This window comes from Neophocaena asiaeorientalis, unplaced genomic scaffold, assembly GCF_003031525.2.
Source record: "Neophocaena asiaeorientalis asiaeorientalis breed wild unplaced genomic scaffold, Neophocaena_asiaeorientalis_V1.1 scaffold371, whole genome shotgun sequence".
NCBI classification, from domain to species: Eukaryota; Metazoa; Chordata; class Mammalia; order Artiodactyla; family Phocoenidae; genus Neophocaena; species Neophocaena asiaeorientalis.
Window position 1 is genome coordinate 2,062,461 of NW_020172369.1, and position 12,472 is coordinate 2,074,932.

Consider the following 12,472-nt stretch of genomic DNA (forward strand, 5'->3'; position numbering starts at 1 on the left):
TGTCAATTTCTGATCCACTTTGAATGTAGAATGATTTAATTCTTTACTTCTATGATGAATACCAAATGATCAATGGTTAAGCATTTTATATCACTTTTTAGATTTTCTTTGCATTTGAGAGATTTGCATACTTCCATTGTGACTCTTGTTTCAGATTCGGAACAGTAGAAAAAGCTGGAGGCCTTACTGGGATTCTGCTTATCTGATATACATTATATATAGTGATTACAGCTAGGACAAAACACCAGCTTCAACAGACTTTCCCATCCAGATCATTTCTTTTTTCTGTAATATATTGATATAACAAAGGAAACCAAAGCAAAGCACAACTTGACTAAACAAAATACTACTCAGGCATGCAGAAGTGACATGAGATGAATCTGCATTACCTTGGCTGGCTGGGTCCCACTGTAGCACATCAAGGATTAATGGGCATATGAAGCTTAGGTCAAATGTCTATTTATTCAGTAAGCAATTATGGAAACCCTTGACTTATCCATCACCATTTGGAAATAAACATCTACTTCACTGATTTCTTTAGATAATGGAAACTCACGCCTTAAACACCAAAGCTTTTGGGTTAATTTTCATCTTCTGTGAAATGTATTAGATATTTCTCTGTTATGTCTGTGCTGATGCCTTCACAGTGATTAATGTGTGTAGGCCTGGTTGCTCTCATTCTAAATGACTTGTGATGACTATGCTTTTTGAGTTTTATAGATATGTATTTTTAAACTGTTCTGTACCTTCACTTACTGTCAAGGTATTGTTAACAATTTTTGCTACTGTGAATTTAACTGACTTTATAATGGGTTTTTTTTTCTTTTAAAAATTTTCTAAGCAATGGTTTCCTGAGTAACAGTTTGGTTCTCCTCTAAAGTAAAGTAGATCAATTTTAGTGTAAGTGTGTGTGTATGTGTGTGTGTGTGTGTGTGTGTGTCTGTGTGTACACATTTGTATTGCATTTAACTTGTCAGTGCAGTTTGATTAAAATATTTTTTTCTTATCTCTATAATGACAATGATAATAATAGCATTTACTCTTTACCATGTGCCATGCTCTGTGTTAATCAATTTACATATGTAACCTAATTAAATCCCCATTACAATTCTGTAAGTTATGACCTCTTATTGCCTACTAAAGTCTACACATGGCAAAACTGAGGAAAAAGATGTTAAGTGAATTTTCCAGTTTCCCACTGAAGGTAGTGTTAAGAGATGGAGCTCAATAACCCAAGGCTGTCTGATTCCAAACACTCTCCCTTCTACAACTTCCAAATGATTGATATTTATTATTACTGAATAGTGAATTGAATAGTGACTTCATGATGAGTGAAGCATATCTAAACAATGGTTTTCCTTACTACAGGTCCACACTGACATAACATGATTATAGGTATATCAATGCAAAACTGATTTTTATTATAGACAAGCAGCGTTTTTTTAACTTTTTATTTTAGATTGGAGTATAGTTGATTAACAACGTTGTATTAGTTTCAGGTGTACAACAAAGTGATGCAGTTTACAAAACAAGCAGCAGTTTAAAAAAGGAAATATTAAGCACTAACTATGTGCCAGGTGTTAAGGAACTGCGTATCTACTAACCTCATTTATATCTCAAGCAACAATTATCTCAAATTTAGAGCCAAGGAAACTGCATTCAAAGAGCTAGAATTGGAACTCAGAATTTCTACATGCTAACCTCCATGTTTAACCAAGTTCAGAGGAAGGTTAACATGATTATGTAATAATAAGGATCATGCCACATAAATATACTTGAAAAAATGGTAATGTTTAGTCCAGAAAAGGCAAGGCTTAACAGAGACATGATACCTGTCTCATAAAGTGAAGGCACGATTTCACGGAGAAGCATCAGATTTGCGTTAGGTCTTCCTGCTAGCAGGACTACAAAGAGCCAAAAGTAAATTTCCGCTGAGTGTTTCGTTGTCATTTCCCTGTGCTGACGGAGGAGCTGTTTTCTAGTCCATCTAGGTTACCGTCTTTCAGTGGTTCCAATGTACGGAGTAGACCAAGTTACAATTTTGTTCACATGGGCAAATGGTAAATCACAAGCCTTGGTACCAAGACTGACCCCAGGTCCCCCCTCAGCGCTGGGTTAAGCCCACCTTCAGTTCATGTCTGACCCAGTCTGAGTTTTGGCGCTCTTTTGGTATGTGGCAGTCTTTGGCTCTTATGATCTTTGAGGATATCTCTTAATTATTTGTGAGCTCATCTATGCCTGCAAAAAATTTATTTTATTTAGAATGCCTAGGCTCTTATTTTGTGATTTCAGGTTACTAATTTTGACATATTTCCAGAAGCATCAAAATGACATTCCTTGGAAAACCATGATGTTCTATAAGAGCACTAAGTATCATCATTATTTCTATTAGTGAGATTCTAAATTATTATCACTGGAAGTTTACCTGAAGATATAGATAACTAGCAGGGAGACAATATGTTAGTTAGCATTGGACTTCTGTTTTCAGGGTGATATTATACAGAATCCCAGAGTATAAAACAGATCAGAGAGGGCTGGCTGATTTGAAAGTCTGGCAGCAGCTGCACACTGTGTCATCTCCACTCAAAGTTTACATTAGTGTGCTTGTTTTAGTAGAAATCTTATATGTTTCCCCAGAGAATTAGCTGGGTTAATATTGCTAATAACACTCAATCAGTTCCAAGATGTTTTATTCATTTCAGCACCACAGCTAATTTCAGCCTTTTAGATTTATTAAAATATACCTCCTGATTAATTGATCTTAACATCTTTAGTTCTTTTTGGATAATTCCTATTCTACATGCTTCCAAGTTCCTAGTACAGTTAGATTCATTTCTTTCTATCACTTAGGAAATCAGTACTATATTTTAAAGCACAAGTGTCAGCACTGTGGTCCCACTCTGTGACTAACACTCATCTCTATTTAACTTCCCTCACCTCTAGAATGGGATAGTGCATAAACTTCCCATTTTACAGAATTATTAAGAATATGAGTGTTGTAAAAATATTCTATAAAGTTTTATAAAAGTTGGAGCAATGTAAGGTATCTTTTATTCTCTAAAAAGAATTTATATTAAAAACAACAACAAAGACAAATATTTCATATCAAAACACTTTAAGCTATCCCTAATTTCTTGGTGCACTCATTTACCACTTTGGCTAATGCATAGTTTCACTTTTTCCTTTGAGTTGATTTGAGCTGTAAAAATTGTCCAATGGATAGAATATGCTATGGCACACAGCATGATGCTGGAAATTATCAAGCACCTAGTGAATGTGAGCCCCTGTTTATATTATCTTCCCTTAGAGAAAAAGTTGATGGTTAAACAGAGAGAGAGAGAGAAAGAGAGAGAAAAGAAAAAAACTCTACACACTTAAAAGGTGAGTTGAGTATCTTTTACCAGCTTTTACAAGGTGTATTGCATGCCTATTTACAAAAGTAAGGAAACTGTCAATTTGATGAAGTACAACTCACAACTCATTAGTGTGGAACACAGAAGTATTCCACATCAAAAATGACTGCTGAAATATTCACAATTACCAGCTGCTCAGAAACCATTTTATATGGATAAAAAACATGTCACATTTAATTTATCAGATGCTTTCTACTGTCATACTTTTCTTTCGTTTAATGTACTGAAAAGTTATAAAAACAACTTTAGTCTCGCTGTAGCCATGTATAAACATTAAGAATAACACAAATCCATTATCTACCATGATATAATTGTATCTACATGAGTGAATAATCTTCTACAGCTTCTTTGCACTCAATTCTGAATTAAGTATTCCTTTAAAGATATCTGAATACACAACACTCAGTATCTCTGTTAGAAAACTACCATTTCAATAAAAAGAAAAAAAAAAACACATTCATTCCTGAAGCTGTATTCCTTGAATGAGCTGACATGATTAGCTCCATTTCTATAGTTACTAAAATGGGAAACATCATCAGAAAAACAATGCTGTAGTAATTTTCTAACAATATTGAAATGAATCAAATGTGAAAATAGAACAGTAATAATCTAGCTTTCCACTGTGTGTAATTCTGTGATGTAGGCTTCACGTAAAAATGTAATAATCAAATTAACCCTTTGCAAATTTCATCAGACACAGCCAACTGCTATGACCTACTAACTCTACCTTGAAAAGCCCAAGAATAAGCAGACTAAAACAACCGTATATACACTCACTCACACACACACACACACACACACACAGTGTAATTATCCCCAAATAAATACAAATGAACAAGCTAACAATAATCCATGTGTAGGTTTCAGTCTTGCATTTAATCCAATGTAAATAGTGTAGTGTTCAGACTAGTGTCTGCGGAGGGCCTTGTTCTCTTAGGCTCTCAGTGAGCATCATTTCTGCTCCACAGCACTGCATGCCATCACCTCAGTCATGTTATGGACTCCGAATGGGTGGCCCTCACTTTCTGCATTCAGTATCAGCTGCAGCTATGGTTATGGCTCTATTTAAACTGTCATCAGAAGCTGTTTAAAACCATGAAAAAGAAATAAGGCCTGCTTCTTTAGAGTTTGTCATCTAAAGAAATTTGAAAATTCCCTAATAATTAAAGATTTGTCTTATTTTTAAATAATTCCCTAACCACTCTAAAAGTATCTATTAGAACACTTAGCTCTTTATATACTTTAAAAATATCCTAACCTGTCCCTAAAGTATATAGAAAGCTATAATGAAGCTCTTCCCTGATATGAAATAAAATATTGCTATCTATCCTTCCTATAAATTTATTCATACTTGTTGCAAAAAGGATTTTTCTAATGCCAGGCTATAATTGAAGGAAAATGTGAGGAAATTCACTGAAAGAAAAAAAGAAGGGAAGGAAAATAAAGCCTGGGTTTTATCTATAGACAAAATATATGGACCTTGGAGTTTTGCACATTTTCTAGACGTGAACAACCATACTAGCTCCAGTGGATATAGCGGTCATCACAAATGAAAAACATTCAACTGTAGTGTCCAAAACATTAAAAAAAAAAATTAGCTACTGAGAAGAAGTACAGCTGTTCCTAGAACTGAAAACTGAGGGAAAATTCTCCTGTAATCTATGTAGAGAAGTTGATAATAATAGAGTAGTATAACCAAACAACCTCTAAAAAATACAGATTTCCCAGGATGGTCTTACACTGTCACTTAGATGAATACAGTATAGTTTTTTCATGTTTAAATCAGTTCCATAGTGAGGAACATCCTTCAAATGTTGACCACTATTCTGGAATAGCACACCTGAATGCCACTCATTCTAGTCTTTAATATTCATTAATTTATTTATTGAGCAAATGTTCCAGGAGAATCCACTACTTGACCAATTGCTCCTGGCTTGGAGAAACACCAGTAAAGAAGATAAACAAGATCTCAGTTTTCCAGTGGCTTATATTCTAGTTGAGAGGGGCAAAAAGAGAGGTGGCAGCAGTGTACATAGAGAGGAAATAGATAATAAAAGAGTAAAGAAATAATTGAACCTAATAGTTCTAGATCTGTGCTACAGAATAAGATAGCCACTAACTACAGCTGGCCCTTGAACACTTGAAATATGGCTAGTATGACTGAGAAACGGAACTTTTAATTTCCTTTGGTTTTAACAAATTTAAATTTAAAAAGTTTTATGTGGCTAGCGGTTACCACACTACCAGCACAGTTCTAGACAGCGTCAAGTGCTATGAAAAAAGAAAACATGGGGAAGGGTGATATATGGCAAGGAGATTATATTTGAGCCTAATTCTGAATAACATGAAGAAGCAGCTATTCAAATACCTGGGACATGATGATCCAGAAAAAGGGAAGAATAAATACAAAGGCCATGAAGCAGAGTGCATGATTAAAGAGACAAATGAGTATGAGAGTTTGAAACAAGGCCCATGTGACCAAAAGCTTAACATCAAAGGCAAAGGTGGGAGGATGAAGCTAAAAAAGGACAAGTCACCTTTACATATTTGTAATATTGGATTTTGCAGTAAATCTAAGAGGTTGACTCTAAGAAAACATGAATAAGCTGAGTTCTATACTGATTTCGTACTCCTTAGCCAATAACATATTCCTGGTCCAAAGAAACAGAGCCAAGTAAAATTTGGAATGCATCATAAATAATGTTGTTCTTTTTGGCTTTCTCAACTAGTGAAATAAATTTGATTAGAGATAGAAAAAGCATGTTTTGAGCCTATCTTCTTATAAGAAATAATATCTTTTCTATGTTCTTAAGCTCAGTCTACAATTTTGAGGGCAAGAACTGTTGACTCCTTTTTAAAAGTGAAAAAAAATCAATCTGAATCTAACCAAAGAGGACCACACTAGTAAAGTTAATAAAGTTAAACACTGGGAAGGACAGGAATTTACATGATTGAGTGGCACTTGGAGTGCTCTAGAGACAGGACATTTTCATAGGATGCTTTATTATCAACTGTGCTATATGGAGGGGCAATCAGATGCCAGCTTGTAGTCTACAGACTTCAAGGCAGTTGACTTTGGAATGTAAACTAGAGGAAAACATCATTTTTCCTTAGTCAACCAGAATCTGAGAATCCATAGCCCCACTCACTAAATACATACCTCAGGTGATTATGGCAGCACCTCATGACCAAAACTATGGGTTCACCTCTATCTTCCCAAAATGATGTATTATGTCTCAATGTATCAAGACAATGTCATGTTTATGGTAAACTTTTCTTTTAACATGACCCACTTCTGAATGTAACCACTTCTGATTTTTATTTTAGACATCGTTTTTCTAACCTGGTCAAGACTTATTTTATGTAATTTGTTCCTGACTCAATATATTTAACAAATCAGAAACTAGAGGGCTTAAGTCTACATTTTCTGGACATAGATAAAACATTTTGCTTTTGTTTTGTTTTTAACAATTCATTGAAAAGAGGCAAGAGGGGAACTTCTTCAAGACAAGTGAGTTTGATTTGTTTGTTTTTTACTAAGTTCCTTGGATAGACAAAGTTGAACTCTCTCATTCCACAAATCAAACCAGTCACACCAAGTTAAAATGATAGTGAAAGGACAGTTCCACAAAGTTAAAATGATAGTGAAAAATACATCTTTTACCTGGACAACGGTATCACTGGAAGGACTACAGAAAGTACAGAAGAGATCATTAAAATGTATTCTATGATGCTGGCATCCAGGTTGAGAACACCGTAAAAGTTTCTTCTACATTTATCCCACATGTTACCATTAATCCATGTCAGATTACTTAAATATAAATCTAAAAAGAATTTCTGTGATTAATGCCTTTTACTCTAGAAGAATGACCTAAAAAATAATTCTCTCCCCTCAAAATCCCAATGTCCCCATTGTATTCAAAGTCATTGCAGAGATAATTAATTCTGCAAGACTGTGGATAGAATAAGTCAAATATTGCCCATATACACCCAAATGTCCATGCAAATAGTATGGAATTTAAAAAGCAGAATATAAGTGTCAAAATGAAAGCACATTCAGCTTGACAGGTACCAAATGCAATCAGGAAATAAGGTTTCCCCCATATGAATACCAGGGAGCTCATTAGTAGCTCCGTTGAAGTAGACAAAAATAAAGCCAAAGAATTAAACTTTCTACCTGCCAATATTGTTTTTGATGATCAAATATGTAAATGACTTTAAATATTGACTATGGTGAGCTAAATGTGCTAAAATCTTATTTTTTTTTTTAAAAAAGTATAAAACATGGTCTCCTTAGAGCTAGCCTCTCTGGTCAAATTCTAAAAAAAAAATATATTTACTGTTGAGGTGAATACTCTAAGGGATTATCTGCATTAGAAAGTATGCAACCACTGACTTTTCCAAAGATAGTTATCACAACTCCAATTCCCACATAAGCCATTTGACTCAATTCTAGAAAGCCAAGCTCATCTGACCCAAACTGGAACATGGCAGAACTTTTTCTGAAAATGAAGGAGTCTGCAATCTTTCTAGACCAGTCCACCTGTATTAAGGAGGAGATCATTGCTGACTCAGCCAGATAAGGAAGATAAGGTAAATGTCCATGGATTACTATTAGGGAAATGGGGGTAGACAATGAGTGGTCATCTCAAAGTCAAAAGTTAGAAGACTTCATGGTTCTTCTAATTGTTCTTAACATTTTTCTATTTTAGCTACTATTAAGATGTAAGTATGATTTTCCCTATTAGACTGAGAACTTTCTAAGGATAGACTCTGCTTTCAATTCATGTTAATCGTTTCTATTGTGCCTCACACAGGTTATTTCATTTATATAAGAAGACCACTAACATTAAAGGGCACCTCTGGCTCTTTACTGGGCACTTTTATATGTCATCTCACTGATATTCATGAAAGACTGATCAAACAACTAAAACATTGCATTTAGATGTCCAATGTTAACATACAAATGTGAGGCCATGAATTGGTTATTTAAAAGTGTAAATTCAGGGGGAAGGGAAAATGGGGAGTTATTAACTGCTGGGCATAAAGTTTCAGTAAGGTAAGGTAAATAAGCTCAGAGATGTGCTGTAAAACATTATACCTATAGTCAACAATAATGTATTGTTCACTTAAACTCTGTTGAAAGGATAGATCTATATTAAGTGTTCTTACCACAATTTTTTTAAAGGTGTTAAGTTAGAGTTAGCCTTCAGATCATTCTCCTGGTAGGGGAAAGAAATCAAAAATAAAAAAATAATACATAATTAACCATAGGTAAATGGAGTCCAAAGAAGCTATGATTACTCTTCTGTAAAATATTTACGAGTATTTCTGTCTTACTCTCCCTTTCTGGAAATTTTGTTCCTTAGTTCAGGAAGGTAATAGAGTACAGTCTGCTCTTATGCCTAAGTGGTGTGAAATAAAAGGACCACTGATATATTTTTAGGGAAAGCACCCAGGGACCTTCAATAAGATTTAACTGTCTGGGTTCACATCTGAATCTTAGATTAGTTTCCAGGTCACCCCTCCTCCCCTCTGGCTCTTCTCTGAATCCAAAGAATGGCCTCTGGGGATGCATCCTCGCTGCCATTATACAGCATAAATTCATTAGAGTCCTTCTCAGGTTCTGAGAGTCACTAGGAAGACAGACACTAGCAGCCAGCAATAATAGGTTGGAGTTTAAAGTAATAAACTCGGAGACATTCAAAAGGGGAAAATCCTTAAAAACCTGAATATTATTATCAAGGTTCTTCATGAAATGTGAATAGTTAAGATAGCTCTTTATTAACCTTTTCCTTCATTGATCATTTGGTTACTTGTTTTTTTGTTTCTTTGATTTTTTTTTAATGGGATCAAATCTTGTATAATCCTTTTATTTGCATTTCTCATGCTCCTGAGTGACTTCTCCTTTCCCTTTGCCTTCTGTTTTTTCCTTTGAATCAGACTATCAACAAATAATGGGCACTGGATCAAACCTTGTGTAATGCTTTCATTTCCCTTCCTCAAGCTGTGGACCCTTCCGCTTCCCAGGTGCCTTCTGTATTTTCTTGATAATCTGACCCTGAAAGTACTAAAAGAAAAGTATGTGATAGGTAACTAGACCCATAAGGCTCAAAAAAATAAATAAATAAATAAGTGAGATGACACTTCAAACTGACATTTTAACAAAATGCCCTTCTGTTTAACACACAAAAGTCATTGTCTTTTCCTTATAAGGAAAGATATCATTTGAGAAAGCCACATTGCCTATGGAACCAAGAGAAAGTTACAATCCAGTAAGACATGGAAGTAAGAGAACCTATAAAAAGTTGATTCAAGAACTCCCAAATGCTGGAGGAAGGGTTATTAAATGTACAGTTAAATAGCATTGATTATTTTAAGAACTTCATAACGCAAACGTAATTTCACATGATTAAAATAATATAGCCTATACCTGTTTACTATATGTATTGTACAAATTTAAGGAACCGTTAGGATTTGCAAGACTATAATTGTAGGGACTTGTCTGGTGGTGCACTAGTTAAGACTCCACACTCCCAATGCAGGGGGCCAGGGTTTGATCCCTGGTCCAAGAACTAGATCCCACATGCATGCCGCAACTAAGAGTTCACATGGCACAACCAAGGAGCCAGCGAGCCGCAACTAAGGAGCCAGTGAGCCACAATTAAGGAGCTGGCGAGCCACAACTAAGGAGCCCGCCTGCTGCAACTAAGACCCGACACAACCAAATAAATATACAAATAAATAAATATTTTAAAAAGACTATAATTGTGACTGAATCATTCAGAAAAGATGGAAGCTATGTGTTTGATTGCAGAATACTATGCTTAACAAGTCAAGGCATGTGTAATATTATTTGAACATTGTCACTGATATGAGAAAATATGACAATGATAAACTGACTTTCTTTTTTTAATTAATTAATTTATTTATTAATTATTTTTGACTTCATTAGGTCTTCATTGCTGTGCGCGGGTTTTCTCTAGTTGCAGCGAGAAGGGGTTACTCTTCGTTATGGTGTGCATGTTTCTTACTGCGGTGGCTTCTCTTGTTGCGGAGCACGGGCTCTAGGCATACAGACTTCAGTAGCTGTGTCTCGTGGGCTCTAGAGCACAGGCTCCGTAGTTGTGACACACTGGGCTTAGTTGCTCCACGGCATGTGGGATCTTCCTGGACCAGGGCTCGAACCTGTGTCTCCTTCAGTGGCAGGCAGATTCTTATCCACTGCACCACCAGGGAAGTCCCTGCTTGACTTTATTTCTGCATAACTTAGTAATAGCTAAATTTACTTCGGTGACACACATTTCGGGAAAAAATTAATTTGCGTAGGCTTTTCAGGTAAGTTTTTCTTATTCAGAAAGCCTTTCTCATAGACTCTGACTGTGAGCATAGTTACTGACTTCAGGATGCATAATGAAGAACGAGCTTTCAGGATTTCCCTGGTGGCGCAGTGGTTAAGAATCCACCCGCCAATACAGGGGATACAGGATCGACCCCTGGTCCGGGAAGAGTCCTACATGCCGCGGAGCAACTAAGACTGTGTAACACAACTACTGAGCCCGCTGCTACAACTACTGAAGCCCACGTGCTTAGAGCCCATGCTCCACAACAAGAGAAGCCACTGCAATGAGAAGCCCGTGCACCACAACGAACAGTATACCCCTTTTGCCGCAACTAGAGAAAGCCCCTACGCAGCAACAAAGACCCAACACAGCCAAAAAAATTAAATTAATTCATTCATTCATTAAAAAAAAAAAAAAAGAACGAGCTTCCTGGGGATTTCTGAGGATGGCTTGAAGAAACCTGTGGAGTCCAAGTTCACAGAGTCTATAACCTATCCAAAATAGCAGCTCTTTTAAAAGGTAAATTTGGGTTTTACTACATCCAAATGATATGAGATTGATTATAAGAATTTGATGCTGTGGCTCCAGAGTTACACATACTGTAACTGTAAAGGATAAGATGAACACTCTTCTTTCTGTGATTCAGCCACTTATGCTTTGGGATACTGCTTTAATAGTAAAGATCACAGACAGTTTTTATAAATGAAACAACCGTGAAATTACAATGATGAATATTATGGTGACTAGCTGCTTGAATAGTTCTTAAAATATTATTGATACAAGCTCAGTCTCTGCAGAGATGTTCTGATGAGGGGGATAGCATCCTAAGCATTAGGATGATACAATGTACATTTTCAGTAAATTGAATAAATATTCACTATTCTTCCTGTTTATAGAGAAAGTATATTAAATTCCTCAATAAAATCCAGCTTAAAATATCAGTGTCTCTTTATCATTTTCAAGATGAAATACTGTCCATTTTGTGTAGCATACAATGCCCTCCATGGCCTTTCTCACCACGCTCAACTTTTAAATCTTATCCAAATGAACATAATGGTTTAGTTTTATAGAAATTCTTGAAATTCCTCAAACATACCACCATATCTGTACCTTTGCACATGCTATTTTCCTTGCAATAAGTGTTTAAAATATTGGTTATTACCCAACTGTAACCAATAATACCCACTGTATTGATTTCATGACTCATGACTTTTTCACCAATGACACTTTGAAAAAATATGACTGAGGGAGACAGTATGAGAAAGGAAATGAGTCTTAGGTAGAACTTTGTGAAATCCAAAATTTTACTGCTAGTTTAGGGAGGATGAGCCTTCAAAGAGAGGTGAAACCCAGATACTTAGAGGCAAATACAGGTATGCTGTGAAGGAGGGAAAGGGAAGAGTATTTGGAAAAGAAAGAAACTATTATTTTTACTCATTACTTACAACATAGTAGCTGAATGACACCCATCTGATGAATGCACCATATGGTATTCCGCCAGCTCGCAGTGGAAAATAACTTTGGTTATTTCTATCAATAGTTCTCAGGACCAACAATGCTATCACATGAGCCGTCTTATGAATGCATCTTTATGCCCTTGTTCTACTATTTCCTTAGCATAAATTCCTATAAAATTATCAGAATGATGCTGTAAATAGCATAACACTTAAAATGTAGTATATATAGCCAAAATGTCTTCCAGAAAGACTGAAAACC

At 35.6% G+C, this 12,472-nt stretch overlaps 1 protein-coding gene across 1 annotated transcript in view; it reads right to left on the reverse strand.

The window, feature by feature from the left end:
- Window positions 1–12,472, reverse strand: part of RALYL (RALY RNA binding protein like) — an 850,165-nt gene that overhangs the window by 706,624 nt on the left and 131,069 nt on the right. The gene's annotated exons all lie outside the window — the stretch shown is intronic.